Source organism: Pteropus medius, unplaced genomic scaffold, assembly GCF_902729225.1.
Source record: "Pteropus medius unplaced genomic scaffold, Ma_sr-lr_union100, whole genome shotgun sequence".
NCBI lineage: Eukaryota > Metazoa > Chordata > Mammalia > Chiroptera > Pteropodidae > Pteropus > Pteropus medius.
Window position 1 is genome coordinate 30,871,911 of NW_024344378.1, and position 19,698 is coordinate 30,891,608.

The 19,698-nt window shown below is 33.8% G+C and overlaps 1 protein-coding gene and 1 pseudogene across 2 annotated transcripts in view; both read left to right on the forward strand.

The window, feature by feature from the left end:
- The window catches only part of PRKG1 (protein kinase cGMP-dependent 1), a 1,114,039-nt gene that overhangs the window by 544,092 nt on the left and 550,249 nt on the right, over window positions 1-19,698 (forward strand). The window lies entirely within an intron of this gene.
- Window positions 7,923-8,041, forward strand: LOC120610098 (uncharacterized; annotated as a pseudogene).

Genomic DNA, 19,698 nt, shown 5'->3' on the forward strand with positions numbered 1-19,698 from the left:
GGGGTCTGCCCGAGTCTCCCTTTCATAAGGAAAGCTTCCCAGGGCTTTAATGTTAATTATGAAATTTGTGTTTTCTACAGATGATTGCATTATCATCACAGACAGGACAGCTAAGCCCCTAGGAACAGGAAGAAAGAAACCATTTACATGTTCTCTCCAATCAAGCTTGAAAGGGTTTTTGAGATAATAGGTAATTTACCCCAGGACTGTCCTAAAGCATATTTATAAATGTGCAAGTGGGTCATTTTTAGTCCCTCATTTATGATGTTTCCAAGGAGAAGAAAGAGAAGAAGCATTGTCATCCAATAAGATATTATTAGAGAAGCATCAGTTGACCTTGCTTCCTGTCTATGTATCTGCGGTTGTTTCTTTAAAGTTTCTTTTAGGCTGGACTTCTGATTTGAACACACTGTGACTAGTTTAAAGTCTTTTTATGGCTTACATAAGTTGACAAACTAGCAGAATATTTACCTGAATGATAGTTGCCTTTAGGAGATGCTATTTTACCCTTTATGTCTCAACGAACTCTAACACTCTTAATTTGATTCAAGTAGATCATCGCTTGAAGGTAATGTGGACTATAGGAAAATTTGGTTCTCCAAATTTTAGCATAATTTCTGACATAATAGATGTTCTACGAGCATTTGTAACACTGAACTGAAGATTGTAGAAAGTCTTGAAAAATTACTCAAAGAGTCTCTCAGGATAAACTTTTAGACAATAACACCAAAGATGGATTTGAGCATAATAGTAAAAACAAAATAAATTTTTTTTAATTCTGTGACCATTAGTTCTCAGTTCACTCAGAGATGCTGAAGGTTCAAGGTCACAGACCACTTCCTGGTGCATGATGAAGAATTATCCCTGTCCCATTTTTGGTTCAGTTTTAGATAAAAGAAAAATATAATGATGATGCAGCCATCATCTCTCCTACTTTAAGCCATTTCAGGCTTAAAGACCTGTGTTTCTCAGGCCATAATTTCTAGGACCAGGGTCCCACCCAATGATTTTTTGTGACTTTAATTTTAATCTTATTGTTCCTTATACTTAACTATTTACTATGTGTTAGTCACTGCTCTAGAGCCTTTCATAACTCAGGTAATTCTCACAGTGACGTTAAGACTTAGGTACTATTATTATCCCAATTTTACCTACGAGAGAGTGAAGCACAGAGAAGTATTCAGGGCCATACTACAAATAGTAGATCAGAGGCTGGATTAGTATGTCTGACTGTCATCAGTAAGGTAGGGGTTATGACCCAATAGTCTCCTTTGTGACCTTACGGATCAAAGACAGAATCTATTCCAACTCCAGAGACTGTGCTCTTAACCATTATACTAATCTGACTCATATTTTTCTTTCATATTGGCTGAAATTCTACCTTGAGTGATGTATGACATTGGCTTGATGCCCTTGGCTGCTTCATTACTTGTTTCTCAAGGGCATTCACCTGTTATCAAACTGGTTGCTTCTTAAGTTGAATTACTTTATCTCTCTTGGGTGGGTGAGATCAGAGATCAAGGAGTTTTAAAATTACAGATCAGCAGTTTCCAAACTTCTTGGTCCCAGGACTCTTTTACACTGTTAAAAGCTTTTGGGGACCTCAAAAAGGTTTTGGTGTTATGGGTATTACTTTATAGAACATCTTGCTTTATGTCTGTGCCTTTATCTTGCATACTTTATCACACATATGTAATTACATACTCTCCCCTGAAGCGTTATCTTGAGAAAGCACTTGAAAATTTGAGGGACAGCTAAGTAAATTAGCCAGAAGGATACAATACTGACCACTGAGTCTCTAGAGTCATGTTTCTATTGCTCAGTGTCAATGCAAGTATCTTCCCAAGTTTTCAGTCCCTTCACAGACTCAGACCTCTTTTCAAAATGAGGTAAAATCCAGACTTCTCTGTCTTTTTAAAAATCAACTGACTGAAAACATTATCCTCATTTTGTTCTAGAATTCTGTCAATTTGATCTACTGCTTTGAATGTTCTTTATATCCGTTTAATTTTATTTGATTCTTATACAGATAAGCTATGCTAATGAATAATTCTCAGCTTTGGTGTATTTATACATTTGAAGACCTGGTAAACCTGTTTCTCCTTCTGCATGCTTATGGGAAAAAATAGAAGTGTATTTTAGCTAAAATTCAAACAACTTTTTAAGTCAAACTTATGTTCTTGATCTGGTTCACTGATTAGGAACCAGGATCAAAAAAACAAAATAAAATGTGACCTCCCTCGATATCAGCCCTGCATATTCCTTCCTCTTCCTCCTCACTCTCTAGTGGTTGGATTTGCTTATTGTGCAGCTATTTGTCGTTTGCTAAATCTGATGACATTTGGCTGTTTTGAAGTATAAGTTGATACTTGAAGGTAATGTGCATCCCTACAGAAAATATACAAAATCCATTTATAGGCATACATGTCATGCCTTTCTTCATTATATACTGTGTTATATCAGTTTGAAATTAAGAATGAGCTCTGGTCCAATAATTCAGGTCATCCCGCAGAGCTTGAATCTGTGACAAGGAGGAAACTGGAGGCCTGGGTACTGTGACTTCAGGAATTCTTCACCTTAGGTTTTTTCACCATCCTCTAGAAAGTATCCTACCCAGAATTTTCAGATAGCAATGAATCCTGAGACCAGATACTAAGGGAATGCCTTTATATTCACAGGAGATCCTAGAGGTCTTCCAACTTAAAAGATTATAGAAACTCTCTGGCAACTATTTGAACATGAATAGTCATCAAAACTTTTAGTTTTTGGTGACAGCCCTGGGGAATCTATACTAGAATTACTTATCTGTTACAGATATGGTCATTAAAAATAGTCATGAAAATGAAATATTTTGTTCATGTCTGAGATAAATCAGTAAACTATAACTTACAAATAAGATGGGATACTGGTAAATGCCAGAGTTTAATATAGAACTTTTCATTAAGAATATACACTATTTTCCTCCCCAGAAAATTATAAATATAAAATCTGACTATATTTGACAAAGGGTACAGGCAAGGACAGTGCTTGCTGGCTATCTGACTTGTGTCAGAAAGCCAATCAGATTTTTTTGAGGAAATTATTTATTTTGGTCTTTACTTTCCCAAACTGCAAGATATTGAACACACAACATCCTTGGTTTTTCAATTATCCCTATTTCACCCACATGGCTGAGATTCATTTTGCCCCTTACTAGAAAATGATATGTTTCCCTCAAAGTAAAACTGATATATGAGACAGAAATTGAGTCACATGATTGGTTCTGTAATGACAAGAACAATTACTCCATTTTCTCTCTATTAAAAATACCAAAACAACACGTCATAATCAATAGAAACATTTTTATTGTCTGCCTTATGTGTGAGCATTTACAAATATCTCCATATTTGGGGAGGTCTGACAGATCACATCAAAATCTGTCTAAATATTACAAGTTTCTCAAAAAGCTATGTGGAGATAGAGAAGAGGTTGCTTTAAACACAATGTAGTTGAACCAATTCTCGCTCTAGAAGCAAGTTTTCAGTAATCAGGTACATAAAATAGCATCTTAGCTTATCTGTGGTTGATATCACTTTTTTTTTTAATGATTGAATTCCAGTTCTTAAGAAGGAAGAAATCTATGGAATTGTGACATATGCAAAGCATCTTGTTGCTAGAGAAAAGTCAAAAAAGAAGGCAAGTGGAAACATTACATCAAGAGTTGCTCATATTTACATTGATTCTCACCAGGCCATCTCCTAAGCCTCTTCTTCTCCTTTCTCACATCTTTCTTTTTACACAGTTTACACTTATCTTTATGCCTGCTGAAGCTGGTGACCACTCTAACAGATGGTGCTAATGTTTTGTTTTGTGTTTTGTTTCTATTTCTCTAGAAAAGTAATGCAAGAATTACCATACAATTTCTATTGCTTTTATGCTTGCTTTTTTTTCTCCTACAAATATATCCTGAAGTCATTTCTCAAACCATGGGCCTCAAAGGATAATTAGTGATTCAGAAACTTTTTAAGAGTTACATAAACATCAATCAAGCATTCTTAGTTTTTTCCTAATCTGGCATAAAATGACAAAAAAAGTGACTCCCTTACTATATCAAGCCTGGCCTTTGATGCATATGTTGGCAAGTCTATTTTTTAAACTCAAGATATATCAGGATTTATTTTGTCATAAAAGAATTACAACCATGAAGATAGAGTTAAGTCTCCCCAAAGGCTAGCAGCGATGATTGATGAACGCCTGCTTCCTGGACCAGTGATTAGGATAGACATGTTCTTTCAGGATTTATGGTGTGAGAATAGAATCTGTTTTGTTCTGAATGCCACTGAAGCTGATGAAGGAAACTACTCAGTTGACTACTCTTGCATGTTCTGTAGATGCTTCTATTTGTTTTGTGTTGTTATTGGCAGTGGTGGTCTCTATAATGAACAGAAATCTGCCTCCTTATATCGAATACTGGTTTTTACTTCTTATCTCTAAAGCTTCTGATGATCTAATTCCTCTCTCATGTTACCACTTCAAATCTTTTTATCAGACATAATATTTCAAGTGTTTTTGTTTTTGTTTTTGTTTTAGCTAAACATTCTTAGGGGCTCCAGTTATTGTCCATCTTATTTGAGATAAAATATATGTAAAATGTACGTATGTGAAGAAAAAAAAAGACAATGAAATTTATCTAGATGAAAATGGTGGTGGGATTATGGTTAGTTTTTATTTCTTCTTCATTTTTTTTTTTATTTTTCTATAAGAATATGTGCTCCATTTTTCATCCATCATACTGCACATTATATTCCAGATGAGAAATGATGATCCACATAGAGTACAATGAGATCATACCCCTCCCCCACTTTTATCTGTGCACTTTCTTTTAATGAAACCAAAGCTTGAGTAAGGCATTTTATATTTTGGATTATCCATAAAAGAATGTATTTGGAATAAGACCTTTTCATTTTATTGCTTTGAAACCTCTTGTTCTTATCACACTCCATTCCCTAAATGAATTTAAATGGGGGCAGGGGGAGCTGTTTGTAGCCTAGAGAAGTAGGTTATAATGTATATTGTAGAATTTAGAGTATGAAAAATACAGAGAAGTCCTTTAAGAATGTGTATTAAAAGGTTACACCAAAAAAAGACAGACAATAACATGTGTTTAGAAGGATCTGGAGAAAGGAAACTCTCATACATTACTGGTGGAATTATCAAATGTTTCACCCATTTTGGAGAAAAGATTGGCAATTTCTTTAAAATTTGAGTATAAATTTTCTCTAGCACCTAGAAATTCTACTTCTAGGTATTTGTCTAAGAGAAACATAAGTTATAAAAATGTAAGTTCATACTTGTACACGAATGTTCATAGAGGCATTGTTGACAGTTGTCAATAAGTAGAAATAATTCAAATGTTTATCACCTGGTGAATGAATAAACACAATATGGTATAGCCATACAATAGAACATTATTTAACAATAAAAAGTAATGATTTATTGATACATGTAGCAAAATAGGTGAACCGCATAAATTTTATGCTAAGGGCAGGTAGTCAGATGGAAAAGATTGCAGATCGTATACTTCAATTTATTTAAAATGCTAAGGAAAGATAAATTCATAGGGACAGAAAGGAGATTAATAATTGCCTGGTGGCTGGAGTGGGGATTAATTACAAATATTTAGAAGAGATCTCCTTAAGGTGATGAAAATGTGCTAAAACTGAATTTTGCAATGGTTGCATAACTGTAAATTTACTAAAAATCTTTGAATCACAGCTTTTAATGAATGCATTTTATGGTATTAAATTACACTTCAATGAAACCATTACTTTTTTAAAGGAATATGTGGATTAATTTTTCTTTGTGATTTTCTAGATACTGTAATCAAACAAACCTCAGAGGCTCATCCTAGAATAGTCACAGACAATCAGAGGGCAAATTATGTTCTGGACTGTTGCTTTCTACCAGAGCAACATCAACTTATATTGCACTTCTCTCCATCCAGATCCTCATGGAATTTGTTGTTCACTCTAGTTTATAATCTATTTTCCTTTGAAGACTGATTGAGAATCTGCTTAACACTAATACTGAAACTGTAATGGTCCTTTCTTTTTTTTGCAACACAGCAACATTGGTAAAGTCAAATGCCATTTTTGTCTTCATATTTGTCTTATATGACCAAAGTTGTCACAAAGGGAAGGGAAATTAACATTTTGTTGGTATATACAGCAAGAATATTCACAATTGTGCATATGACTTGGTGCTGCTTGTTATGCATATCACAAAGAGGCAGAACTCTCTCTGAAATTGGATGACTGACATTCACTCTTTCTTCAATGAGCTTTTACAATTAAAAATAACTTGACATTGAGCATGAAGTGTGAAATGTATAATTTTGTTTTAGAAAACATTTGTCATTCTGGTAATTAAGAACTCCTTATCACAGGACATATTCCTATTGTGTATTGTGTTCAAGAAAGAACCAATATCGTCTTTAAAATCCTACTTGCATATTGCTAGGGAAATAAATTTCTATTATAATTTTTTTTAAATAGTGATTGAAAGCTATTCTGTGGAAACTTTAGAAAATTTTTTCTTTAAATTGTTTCTTTTGATTTTTAACTTTTATCCAAGCATCCTGTAAAAACCTACAAATAATAAAGAGCAGCATTGATTTGTAGACTTTAGTATTCCTTCTGCTTTTGATATTTTATGTAGCAACAATCCATCTGGTCTTTAGGGCAATTTCTGTGTTCTTTCAATTTTCTGTAATTTTTCCATTCTTTGTTATTATTTTTTAAATTTTATTTTATTATTAGTTTCAAGTACATAATACATTGGTTAGACATTTATATAGTTTATAAAATGATCCCCCTAGTTGCTTTTTCTCTCCTCTGGTTCTCCACCTAGCCAACACATTAAAGCTAATAGCATTCCCTAAGCCATGCTCCGCCTCCCTATGACCATCTACCAACTACTAATGTGTAGTTCTTTAACCTTTCACCCCACTCACTCAGCCCCCCATCCCCCTCCCCTCTAGCTATCACCAGTTGTCCTTTATATTTGGAGTCAGTTTTTGATTAGTTCTTTTTGTTCCTTAGGTCCCGCATATAAGTGAAATTATATGGTATTTATCTTTCTCTGTTTGACTTATTTCACTCAGCGTAATAACTTCTAGGTCCATCCATGTCATTGCAAATGGTAGGATTTCATTTTTTTAATGGCTGAATAATATTCTATTGTATATATGAACCATAACTTCTTTATCCAACAGTCTGTTGATGGGCATTTAAGTTGCTTCTATATCTTGCCTATTGTAAATTGTGCTGCCATGAACATAGGTATGCATAGATCTTTACAGATTATTGTTTTGGTTTTCTTTGGATAAATACCCAGAAGGGCAATTGCTGGGTCAAAAGATATATTGATTTTTTATTTTTTGAGAAACCTCCAGACTATTTTCTATAGTGGCTTAACCAATTTGCCATCCCACCAACAGTGTATGAGAGTTCCCTTTTCTCCACATCCTCTCAACATTTCTTGTTCTTTGATTTATCGATGGTAGCCATTCTGACAGGTGTGAGGTGTTATTTCATTGTGGTTTTAATTTGCATTTCTCTGATGATTAATGACCTTGAGCATCTTTTTATATGTCATTCTTTATTATTTAATACCAGCTCAGCTAAATCTGGTATTGATATCAGCTTGGGGACTGATTGGTTGAAGTTAGGGTCAGTCTTGGAAAACTTAATTGGTAGATGGTTTTCCATCAGGTTCCCTTTTTGATTAGTAACTAATTTATTTAGACTACATGTTTTTTTTTTTTAATTCACTGATTCATTCATTCATTCAACTAGCAAACATTTAATGAAAAATTATCATAGTGCCATGTACTGGAAGTACAGAAATGAAAGTCATAACCTCGGCTTCAAGAAATTCACCAAGGCTATGGCCACACTACCCTGAACAAGCCCGATCCCATCTGATCTCAGAAACTAAGCAGGGTCAGGCCTGGTTAGTACTTGGATGGGAGACCACCTAGGAAGACTAGATGCAGTAAGTGTAAAAAATAAAAAAAATAAAAAAATAAGGGATTGTAAGCTGACAAGGTCCTTGCAATCTGTGAAGTCAACGAAGGGTTGCCTCATCTAAAAAAAAAAAAAAAGGAAGGAAGAAAGAAAAGAAAAAGAAAAAAAGAGAGAGATTCACCAATAAGTCAACTGACAATGAAAATATAAGTACTATTATAAAGGAAAGGAAGCAAAGAGGAGTGGGCGCTTAACAAGTTGGGAAGGAAGTCAGGAAAAACTTCCTGAGTGATCTTTCAATTGAGTCTTGAAGAAATAAACTAATTGGAAAAGGGAGGGGGGAGTGTAGCAAAAAGAAATAAAAACTTGTGCAATATTGTAGATACACAAAAGAACATGTTGTGTTTGGGAAACTCAAATAGTTCAGTTTGTCTAGGGAATGAAAAAAATGATTATGGGTAAAAGCATGGGCAGGTTGGTTAAACCCTCTCTATTTCTTCCTTATTTGCAAAGTGGAGACAGATTTTGAAGGTTGCTCAGCAATGTCAGCATATAGAAAGTGCTTTGTGTTCCTTACTGTTGGAAGTGAATAGGATCCCATGTGATCTTTCTTCTGATTAAGGAAACCCTCCCGATTAACTTTTGTTCTATATGTAAAATCCTAAAGCCTGACGAATTGTTTGTGGACCAAGTAGATAGATGCCTCTTCTTAATGTTTTGAAATGTTTACTAATTATGAAGTATATGTTCTGATTTTGTTACTTGCTGGAATCATTAGGACATAGAAATGGCAAGTGGAAGACAGAACAGCATAATAGTTGATAGCCAAGGCTTTCTGAAGTCAGATTTCCAAATTTCCTTTTTCTAATCTACAAAATGAGGTAATTATAATGAATAATAGTGTTTTTCTGAAACTTGGAACATGTGGAAGCAGTTAGCAGAGAATGAAGCACCTAGAAAGACTTCTGAAATGGTAGCTAAAAGTCACACTCTTTCTGTGGTCTTGTTTTCAATGGTAAATTACTATATGTGTTTTCTCTCAACATAGCTCTGATGTACATTATTATATTTTTATTCAACATCTCAAAATTTTTCCTGTTTCTTTTTTCCATTTAGTTAATAAATTGAATAGAAACATACTAGTAAATGTCTCTGACAGCAAAAAACTTGAAGTTTTCCAAACTGCAAGTTGCAATTTGTTAGTGTGCCACAGAATCAATTTAATGGGAGTACAACAAGCATTCTTGTTTTTATGAAACAGAATGGAACATAAATGCAAATATAGGAGTGTAGAGGAGTTAGTAAGAATAAGTATCATTTCATTAATTTTGTTTATATGCATATTGGGTTGTTGCGTAAAACATGTTTTTGCTGTGAGTCTTGGTCAAAAAACTTGAAAGCAATTGCTCTGAAGGACAGAAGAGTAGGCATTAGAAGTTCCTTCTTAAGTGTACTAGAATCTCAGATTACTGTACTATTTGGATAAAATCTAGCAAAATTAAAAAAATAAATAAACTTTTTATAGTTTGTTAAAAAGAGTTACCACACATGATTTTAAAGAATATATAGGTTGTTTTTAAGATACGATGAGAAAAAAAAGGCTACCATTCAAATATTCTGTTTTTGCTTGAAACTCAGAAATAACTTGGTCTTTGAATTACATAAAAAGGATTTTGAAAAAGAGGGTGAATTTTTCCATTGCTTTTGCAAGCGTATGTGTATGTACCACAGTAAGTATAGCTTTAGGACTGTGAAAAAAACTTTGCTTTCTCCTTATGTTCTTATCATCCTTTCAAATTCTTGCCTATTTGAGGTAGCCAGGTTAATCTTTTAGTGCTCTCCTACCGAGCTGAAATATCCACTGACAGTACCAGCCTGTTAGCAACCTGGCCACAAAGCAGGAGGTGAGTGATGGGCAAGTGAGTGAAGCTTCATCTGTATTTGCTGCCACTCCCCAGCGCTAGCATCACCAACTCAGCTCCACCTCAGCTCACTAGCATTAGATTCTTATAGGAGCACAGGTCCCTGGTGCCAAAAAGGTTGGGGACTGCTGCGGTAAGACATTTTCTAATTTGAGTGCAAAATTATGCTTATACCTGAAAAGATGTTCTCTTTAATGGCTGAGTTGGGGCTGGTCGTTTTGCTAAAGGGTCTCTGATTGTCCTGTGATAGAACTCTGCCTAATGATACATTTCTCTTTGGGCTGAGAAAAATAATTGAGAACATGTTGAGTCCTTAATGACAGAAGGAGTAAATATTTTCTTTTTAAACAATAGTTTTCTTGGTTGTGTTGTAAGGGTAATGCTTAGAGCCTTAGTAATTCAAACCATTATCAGCCTCTATTAAATTCCTTCTTTTAAAGACTATCCTCAAGTAAATGAATCTAGTTTTTAAGCTCATGTAATCTTTACATTTAGTTTTTAATCACTAGATTTGAACCATTGTTGCTTAGCTATAGTCCGTAAATGATTCTGGCTAGCAGTAGACCTTTAGATTTGAGCAGAGGTTTTGAGGTTTCAACTGTTGCCAATCAGAGATATAAAAAAGAGTTGATTTAGTTCTCAGTGGCCTGAGTGAAGGTCTAGAGGCCACCACTCATATATCTAGAAAAATAATTCCCTCAAATCCTTCCAGATCTATTTTGTTGACTTTCTCTTTCTTTTCTATCTTAAGAGAAAAAATAAATTTTTAACATGATATTGCCATCCTGATAATAATAGTAGACTTACTTTTCATTTGAACAAATTCTTACCCTTCAAACAATTTAGCTGAATATTCTGAGGCAAAGAGAAATATAAATCAATCATTGCAAACTCAAAAGTACTTATCAATCAAATTAGATAAAATAATAATTCAAAAAGAACAACAACACATGACATTCTTGGTGAAGCTTTTGTTTTCTTACTTTTAACAGATCCCTGGTTACAGAAAAGTATTATGTATCATTAAAAAGTGAAGCTATAGACATAATAAACGACAACTGGACTCTTCATTACGGAGAAAGAAGAGATTGATTATTGTCTGTGGCAAAATGAGGATACGTGCCCTGCCTAACTAGCCCTCCCCACTCAGCTCCAGCAGATGGTTGTCATTTAGGAAGTAAGGCCCAGTGATTTTCAATTTTTTCAGGAGAAGCCAAATCCAGATCTTTAACAAGAAATCTCCTGGCTTAAGAATGTTGGCTTGGTTTCTTGGGGACAGGCCAAACAAAATTTATCTGTAAGCCTTTGGTTGACAATTGATGACCCTCAGCTGTAGATTTTTCAACAAGAAGAGATGACACTTTCATTGCTAATTAGATTAGTAATTGTGAAGAGCTCTGGAAACCCCTCTTTTGAGGAAGTAGCATTTGGGGTCTTGATTTAATAAAAATGTAGTTGCCAGTTTGTGGTGTTTTAGAGAATGCAACAATTTCTGTGGTTGGTCACATATCACTTAGATTGGAGAAGAGAGTACATAATATTATAACTAAGTCAAAATTATATACATACTTTAGTGGGAGGAGGTAAAAGATCTGTGAAAATGATAAAGGTGACAACTAGAAAAGCTTTACAAAGGAAGTTGTAATGAATGAGACTGTAGTAGGATTAGGATTTCAACAAATAGGAAGGGGAAATTTGTCAAAGGGAGGAAAAGTATAAGTATATTTACAGTTATATCATAGGCTTCGATACGTCTTAAAATGGTATAATTGGGCATTATTGGAGGGTACAGTATATGAGAAAACATAATTGGGACCAGGCCAAGAGGGATCTTGACTATCAACCTATAGGTAGGTCTGAGACTTGATATGGTTAAGGAGAGCTGTTCTCAGGTTTAAGCTAGGGGAGAGACAGAATCTGATTGATCTGTGTGTTCTTATCTGAAATCCTTAACTGAGTCATCTTAAAGTAGTTGGAATATTTCTCTGAGGGGGTAGTTAAGATACACATCCTACCTAGATGCTGGCTAAGAAGCTATGTGATTTCTAGAAACACCGACAATTGTAAAGAATCAGCTTTGCATTTGTCACAATAAATTCCATCTTTATGGTTTCCAGATGAAGCTATAAAACAATGTTTAGAAGATGATCGGAATACGTGGCAATTTTACTCTTGTGCAGAACGTAGTAGCTTATCCTGTGTTTCAGTTCTGTATAGAGAATGTAATATCTCTATTAGAAGCCACTAATAGAAATGATGAAAATATAAATTAGGTGGAGTTAGGTTGAAATAGGTTGGAAAGGAAATGCAATGATGACCTTAATTATTTTCACAATAACAATGACAAAGAGGTTAAATTGTATGCCAACAATGTTAAAGCAGAATAAGAATGTAATGTACAAACATAAGCCAAAAAAAGCATCACTTTTAATGTTAAAATATTTATTAAAAATAAGGGGAAAACTTCACAATTATAAGAAAGTTGGCTAAGATTAGAAAGAAAATACAAGATAAAATTAGAATTTAGGACAGATTTCCCCTGCACCACCCCGCGCCCCCACCCCCCCCGGCCTCTTAAAATACCAGTGGTCAAAACTCACTGTGGGTAATGTGCCATAAAAGACACCTGTTGACTAGTACTTGGGTGTTGGTCAGGAAAAACCAATCGATGTGCCAAATAATAATTAGATTAAAAAAAAGTCCTAGACAGATGGCTGTTTTGGCACAATTGCAGTAAACAATGTATGAATTAATGTGAATTGCTCTAACACATTATTTCTCTCTTCCAAGAAACTCAGTGTTGAATGCATGTGACTCCTGTTCATCAATTCAATAGTAATTATAGGTCTAAATTAATCACTTGGTTGATCACTTGCCAATTGCTCAATGCAGTCTCTCTAGATACTTTAAAGAAAAAGGAAACAATTCAGCTAAACAATATTAAATAAATAGTCCAAGATCACAAAACAAAGAAAATAAAAATGATAAATCTTCAGCTTCTAATCTTTTACATAGATTAGAAGAGCAGTGAAAAATATAAATTCCTTTAAGGCTGTTAAAACAAATTTGTAGTTAATCAAAAGGATAACTTGGTTGAGTAAATAAATCAAGAGAATCTAGATGATAGCACTCAACATTTATGGAGTGTTTCATTAAGACATAAACATATGGGAAACTTCTGTTTAGTGGCTTATTTTTATCTTGTTTTTAAACTATAAGTTCCCTAAAGTTCTTTATAGAAGGAAATGGTTTTAAATGCGTGAGTTTGCATTTTTTTTTTTTTATTAGCAATCACACCCTTCCTATTGGCTTATGAGTATATTTGACAATTGATTTAGAAGAGGGAAGTCAACACTGCCTTGGGATTTTGGAGACCTTGGCTAGGCTTTGGCCTAGAGATTTTCCAGCAGCCAGAAGCAAAGCCATTGATTCATCATAAACAATTCTATAATTTAACAAGTTTAGATGATACAATATTGGTTCTTATTCATTTTATAATTAGTTATTCACTTTATGCTTTATTTATTTACAATACTCGGTAGTTGGAAATAAGAGTGCAAGAATAAGCTCACTGATGTTTAACATCTCCATGAGAAGACACTATGTTTGCCGCAAAATAATGTTCAATAAATATTTAATTAACTAAGCATTTTAGGCCATCCCAAGAGCCGAGGATGATTTGGATATTGCATTAGGGATGATAAGCTTTGGGCCCCAGGCCAACATCTGGGAAGCCTGCACCCAGGTGAATAGGAGGGTCTTTTCATTTGATCCACCTGCCCAGCTGGAATCCAGAGATCTCTTTGCCCCATGCTTGGCTTATTTTGTTTCTCTTCATGACTTTTTACTAGTCAAATTTGCCTTATGTTTTCCTTCTAAGCTGTTTTTATCTGTATCAAAGCCTTTGATGTGATAACGTAGCAAATGGGGTGAACAGTGTGATTTACTTGACAATTTTTCTTGAGTCCTATTCCTTTTGAGAAAAAACTTAAATACAAGACAACACCTTTTGTTAAATCCTAAGGTAGCGACAAATTAGATTGGCTTTAAGTAGTGCCTAGTTTAGTCGCTGGGTATTTTGTGATGACTCAGTATGGTGGTCCTTATTTCAGGCTTTCTTTCTGAAAACCTTCTTAATGGAAAGTGTCAGCCTGGACCCTTGGAAATATGAAATAATGAAGGAAGCTAAGTGCGGGTAGATGAGAAAGGAAAAGAAGATGAGTGATCACTGATATGCTTAGAGATGAGGACTGTAGATTTTTCACCAGTTACAGGATCATAACAATTTAGAGTCATGATCGATAATTTTGTTGGCTAGTACTAATGAACTATTTATAAAAGCTGAAACATTCACAGTAGAAATAGCATGGCCTTTCTTGGTCTCTTTTTCTGTGAAGTTTTTGAAAAACTGACAAGCAATGTTTTATTATTTTAGAGATATATACTCCATTTTGGAGCCTCTTATTTTCTTAGAATAATAATGGAAGTCTTTTCTTAAAATCTCAGACATAAGTACATAGTCCAAAAAATCCCTGCAGTGCTGAGTCTCTAAAACGAGTGAGCATGTGGTGTCTGAGCTTAATAGGGAGCAGAAAGGTGCCTTTGCAAGTGCATTAAGCAGTCACAAGGAGAGATAGATGGTTAATATTCAAATATTTGATATTTGAGTTTCATATTCATTCATCAAATGGTTACTGTGTTAAATGCTCTAGTCCAGAAACTACAAAGAAAAACAGGACATTGAGTTTGTCCCAAGCTGTCTCTGGTTTTCATGTACTTTATTTGCCCGCCATCTTCAAAAGGCATAACAGATCATCCAGCAACTCTGTCATAATGTGAGCATAAGAATTAAGAAGTGAATGATATCGGTAGAAGACCCTATCTCTGATTAGAATAGAATCTTGGAGACAAGAAGGAAGCAGGATGTAATTATTTTTCAGTTCAGTTCATTGGAAATAATGACACTGAAAGCACTATTTCCCAATTAAGAATGGAAAGAAGCAAGTCAACTAGCTAATTAAGACTAAGAAAGCTATGGTCACTCTTAATGAACCAAAGAAAAAGTACCTTAACTGTCTCATAGGGACAGACAAGGCCATGCCTCTTCAAAGAAAATTGCAAAATCTCCAAGAGAACAACGACTGTCTTTACATACTACGAAACTCAGAAGGCAAACTACAACTTGACCTGAAGTGGTGTCAGCTTTTTTAAGGAATTGCTTTGGAATTTTTCAGCAGTTGTTTTTTAAAAGTAATTTGTAGCATATTTTAGGATAGAAGAATTAAGGACTGAAGCTTTATATAAACCATATATGAAACACAATAGGAAATTAAAAAAAGAAGAATGAAGTAAGACAGTACTATTTAAAAGCTAAAGTTAATTCTGAGCTTCCTGGAAGCCAATTTTAAAGCATAAAAAGTTAGTTTTTATCTTTTATTTTTCAGCTTAAGGAATAAACAAGTTACTTATGAGAAATACATTTTTATGCCACTGAATTCCAAATTAAAGTTAATATAAGGATTATTTAAATTATTAAGAATTAATTATGAAATGATATTTTCATAATAAAGGATTTGATTTATTTTATAAAGCTTATGACTCTTTGGTGATATCAGAAGTAATCATTTTTCTCTTCAAGACTATGAATTATCTTTGCTTCTTACCTTATCCTAGCTCTGTGACCTTAGGTCAGTGACCTCTCTTAGCCTTAGTTTCTGGATCTGCAAAATCACTGCTAGTGCCTTCCTCAGGGAACTGTTGTAAAGATTAAATGAGGCAATGTATCGAATACAAAATCCTCGAAACATAGTAATTGCTCAATAAAGTTGAGCTGCAACAGTCATTGTTATCATCCTCAACATCAACATTGTCATTTCTGTCACAGCACTTCCAAGGCCTGCAATGCATCTCCCAACTTTAAATAGAGGGGGAAATGGAGTCTTACTTCCATGTAGACAGTCACCCTTCTTATAATATCATTACATGTATTTGGGAATATCTAGAACCTAAATTATTAAACCAGCATCAGGCTCTGATAACATACTACATTTTATGATGTCAAGAATCTGAACCTACTAGAGGAAAGCTGATTTACTTCTTTCAGGACTTTTCTACTTTCTCTTTTCTTCTCTTACTTGCTGGAGTTTGTTCCTGCAAGGATAAAGTTAGTTGTATGGAATAGGAAAATAAAAGAAAGCATATCAGAAAATAAATATCAAGGATTGACTAGCATTAACTATCTTTCTCACTTTTCCTGTTGCGGCTGTGACTTATGTTTTTTCTTAAATTTAAAAAGAAAAAAAAAATACTTGCAGAAAAGTATCAAAATCATCTGACTGCTTTTAGGGTCTCTGGAGACTAAGTCTCTTTGATTTTTTAAGGTGACTGAGTCTTTCAAGTTTAGGAAATTGGGCTTTAGTGTGCTCTCAAATGAGTAGTTCAAATTTTCTATGTAGCTCTTAAACTTACAAAGTTCTCTGACATTGTTCTTAGCAACTCAGCAATAGATGTTTGCATCTCTTGGTCAGAATAAAAGAAATGAATGTGGAATAAAATATTGTCTCCTCTCTAAATATATGTTTCTCTTTTGTTTTTTCCACATGTTCATCCTTTTTGTTTGCTGAATTTATGCACTTGTTTTACTATAATAGTGTCACATTGGCAAATGTATGCCATATGTGATTAAAGTGTAAATGAGGGATATAAATAAAGTCTCAAGTATGGTGAAAGAATCAAATAACCAGGGGAAAAAATAAACTTCCATAATATTGCTACATGGATAAATTAAAGAGTCACAAGTGACTCTGTGTGTGTGTGTGTGTGTGTGTGTGTGTGTGTGTGTGTGTGTGTGTGTGAGAATTATCTTGGTTTAGTAACCCAGAAGCAACAGGAGAGAGAAAGACATGAAACAATGAGCTGTGCTCAGGGGGGTTGCAGCAGAATGAGTCCTGCTCTTAAGAGTGTATGAGTGGAGAACACAACATTAGTTGTCCCGATCCCCCTTTCTTGAGTTCGCCAATGTTTTCCATCATGCAGGAGGCTCATAAGTGGTCCACACAAAAAAAAATCAGATAAGAATTGGACCAACTCTTGGGTGATGGATCTTTCAGTTTACTGGAAAAGTAGTAGATGATGATAAAGTAATGACCTCCTCAGGATATGAGAATACTCCTGCTGGAGTCTGTACTTGGATATTCTCTGGATGATGAAGTATCCATATGATTTTTGAACACCAAGGCAATTCTCATCTGGTAGTCTCTTGCTATATCTAATCACTTTGTTATTTGGAGATAATGGGAATTCTCTCTTCTTAACCTCCAAATGATCTTCTAGCTGTATTAGCCCGCTCTAGTAACCTCTCACCATCTTTTGTACTCACTTCTGCTCTTTTAAGTGTAGAGAAATTGTTCTCCCACTTACTGACATGTTTTCTCCAAAGTGTTTCTTTTCTTTTCCTTTGTTCCTCAAAATCCTTCTCTTCTCTTTTAAAAATTGACCTAAAAAATAAAAATTGACCTAGATTGTTCATTGAAACCAAAGCTAAAATCAACCAGGGAAAAAAAAAAAAAAAAGCTTTCTTTTTTTCCTTGAGAAAGAAGCTTAATCTTCAAACTGAGAGCAAGAGAAGGAATATCTGTATTCCAACCTTTCAGTAAATCAGTAATGAAAATAGTATTTATTGAGCAATTATTCTGTTACTTTGTTTTATATTTTATATAATATCACCTATTTAAAACTGAACAATATTTTCAAGTTCTATATTTATTCCCATTTTTGTAACTAAATCAAGGTACGTAGCTGTTGTCATAATATAAAAAAAAAATCAATATTTGAATCCAGAATGTCTGACTTTGAAGCCCACATTCACCACTTCTATAATGCCTTTTGCTATTCAGTAGAAAATGTAAAAATAATGCAAAAACAATTGTATTTCTGTAACCAACAATAGGAATGTTCACATCTTGCTACAGAGTAATGGTTAACATGGAAATGTAACCTCTAGTAATAATATTTGTTGATAAGGTAACAATTGAGAATGTTTATTCATTCATTCATTCATTCTTCCATTTAGTTGTCTATTTATTCCCTTCACTTTCTCTGCCCCATTAATCTCTTCCTATTCCATAATCAGCTTCCTATTCTTTGGGCAAAGACATGATAATTAATCTGTATTTCTGCTAGACATCTCAATAAGTTTTTAAGATTCATTTGATAGAACACGAGGTAGTAAAATTTTATATATAATAGTCTCTTAGGATAATTTTAAGACTTCTCTTAAAAGTTCGGATCTATCGATTATACATATTGATAATACTTTGGTTGCACTAGCTCTTAGAGAACAGGGAAAAGACCCAGGGGTCTACACTTCACCTAAGAATAATTAACAATGGGCTATATTATGACAAAGGGCTGAGTGGAATATAAAACAAAATAAATGACTATCACAATAGTACCAGCCAGAACTTATTGATTGAACATACTGAAGGTGTCTGGGAATGTTAGATTTCTATCTGACTCTGAAAGAATTAGTTACCTTTAATCCAAATTGCATTTTGAGCTCCTTGAAATCACAAGAAAAAATACTGTTCTGAAACTAAAGTAATCTATGTCTTAAATCTCTGTTTTCTAATATTGCTAGTTTTTTTTCCTTCTTTTTCAAGTCATCAGTTAATTCATTCTGATAAGAAAGCCCAGAGATTTTAGAGCTGCTGAGATATAATGATGGAAATTGTGATTTTTAAAAAATTATTATTATTAAATATTCGTGCTTGAGTTTTCAAAGAAAATTAATCAGCAAAATTATGATTAATTTTTGGATACTGTATCTTCCAGTCACAAGGGTCATACATATTTAAGCGTAGATCATCAGTGATTTTATCCAACTGTGCTTTTACCCTTAAAATGTTTTCTCTTAATGCTATTTTACTTAATAAAACCAAATTATTTTTTTCTAATTAAAAATTGATTTAATACCAAAGAGATTCAATCCTAATGATGAAATTTTAGCCATCCTAAAACCTAATGACTTTCCCCTTTCTGAATTCCACATTAATTTGTTTCGCACATATCTCTAAGAAGTTTTCATCATGTGTTTAAAATTTTTAACATTTGATAAATATTGGTAGAAAACAGTTCTTTTCGTACTTAATAAAGTTCTAATGTATTCGCAGCTTTTTTTTTAACTTGACTTTTAAAGCAAGTAATATTTATATTTGTAAAATAGCACACTTGACATAACTGGATCCAACTGACTGGTGAAGAGATAACTAATTGGCCTGGACTGTGAAGGGTCCCCTGCTGAGTGCTTCAATGAATTAAAGCTTTTTTGTGTGTTTAGGTAATTTTCTGGGCCTTTAAAGGCAATTGTTTTTTAATCTTTTAATGTCCAAAGATCTTGGTGTTGAAGTAATTCTCCAGCACTTCTAAATGCTGGAAAACAAAACAAGTCTGTTAATTATGGAGAATTCTAAACATACACAAAAATAGGAAAATAATTTAATGAAATCTCATGTTCCATCACTCAGTATCAATCAATAACTATTAACCAATAAAAACAACTGCTATGCCATCCACATCTCCAACCTTTCCCCAACTTCTTATATTACTTTGAAATTCTAGGTATTATATCATTTCATCAAGTAAATTTTTGATATATGTTTCTAAAAGGTGAGTTCTTTTATCCCCACAATAATCATAATACTAATAACACACCTAAAAATAATTAATACTTAAAATCATCACATTTTTAGTCAAAGTTAAAGTTTTTAATT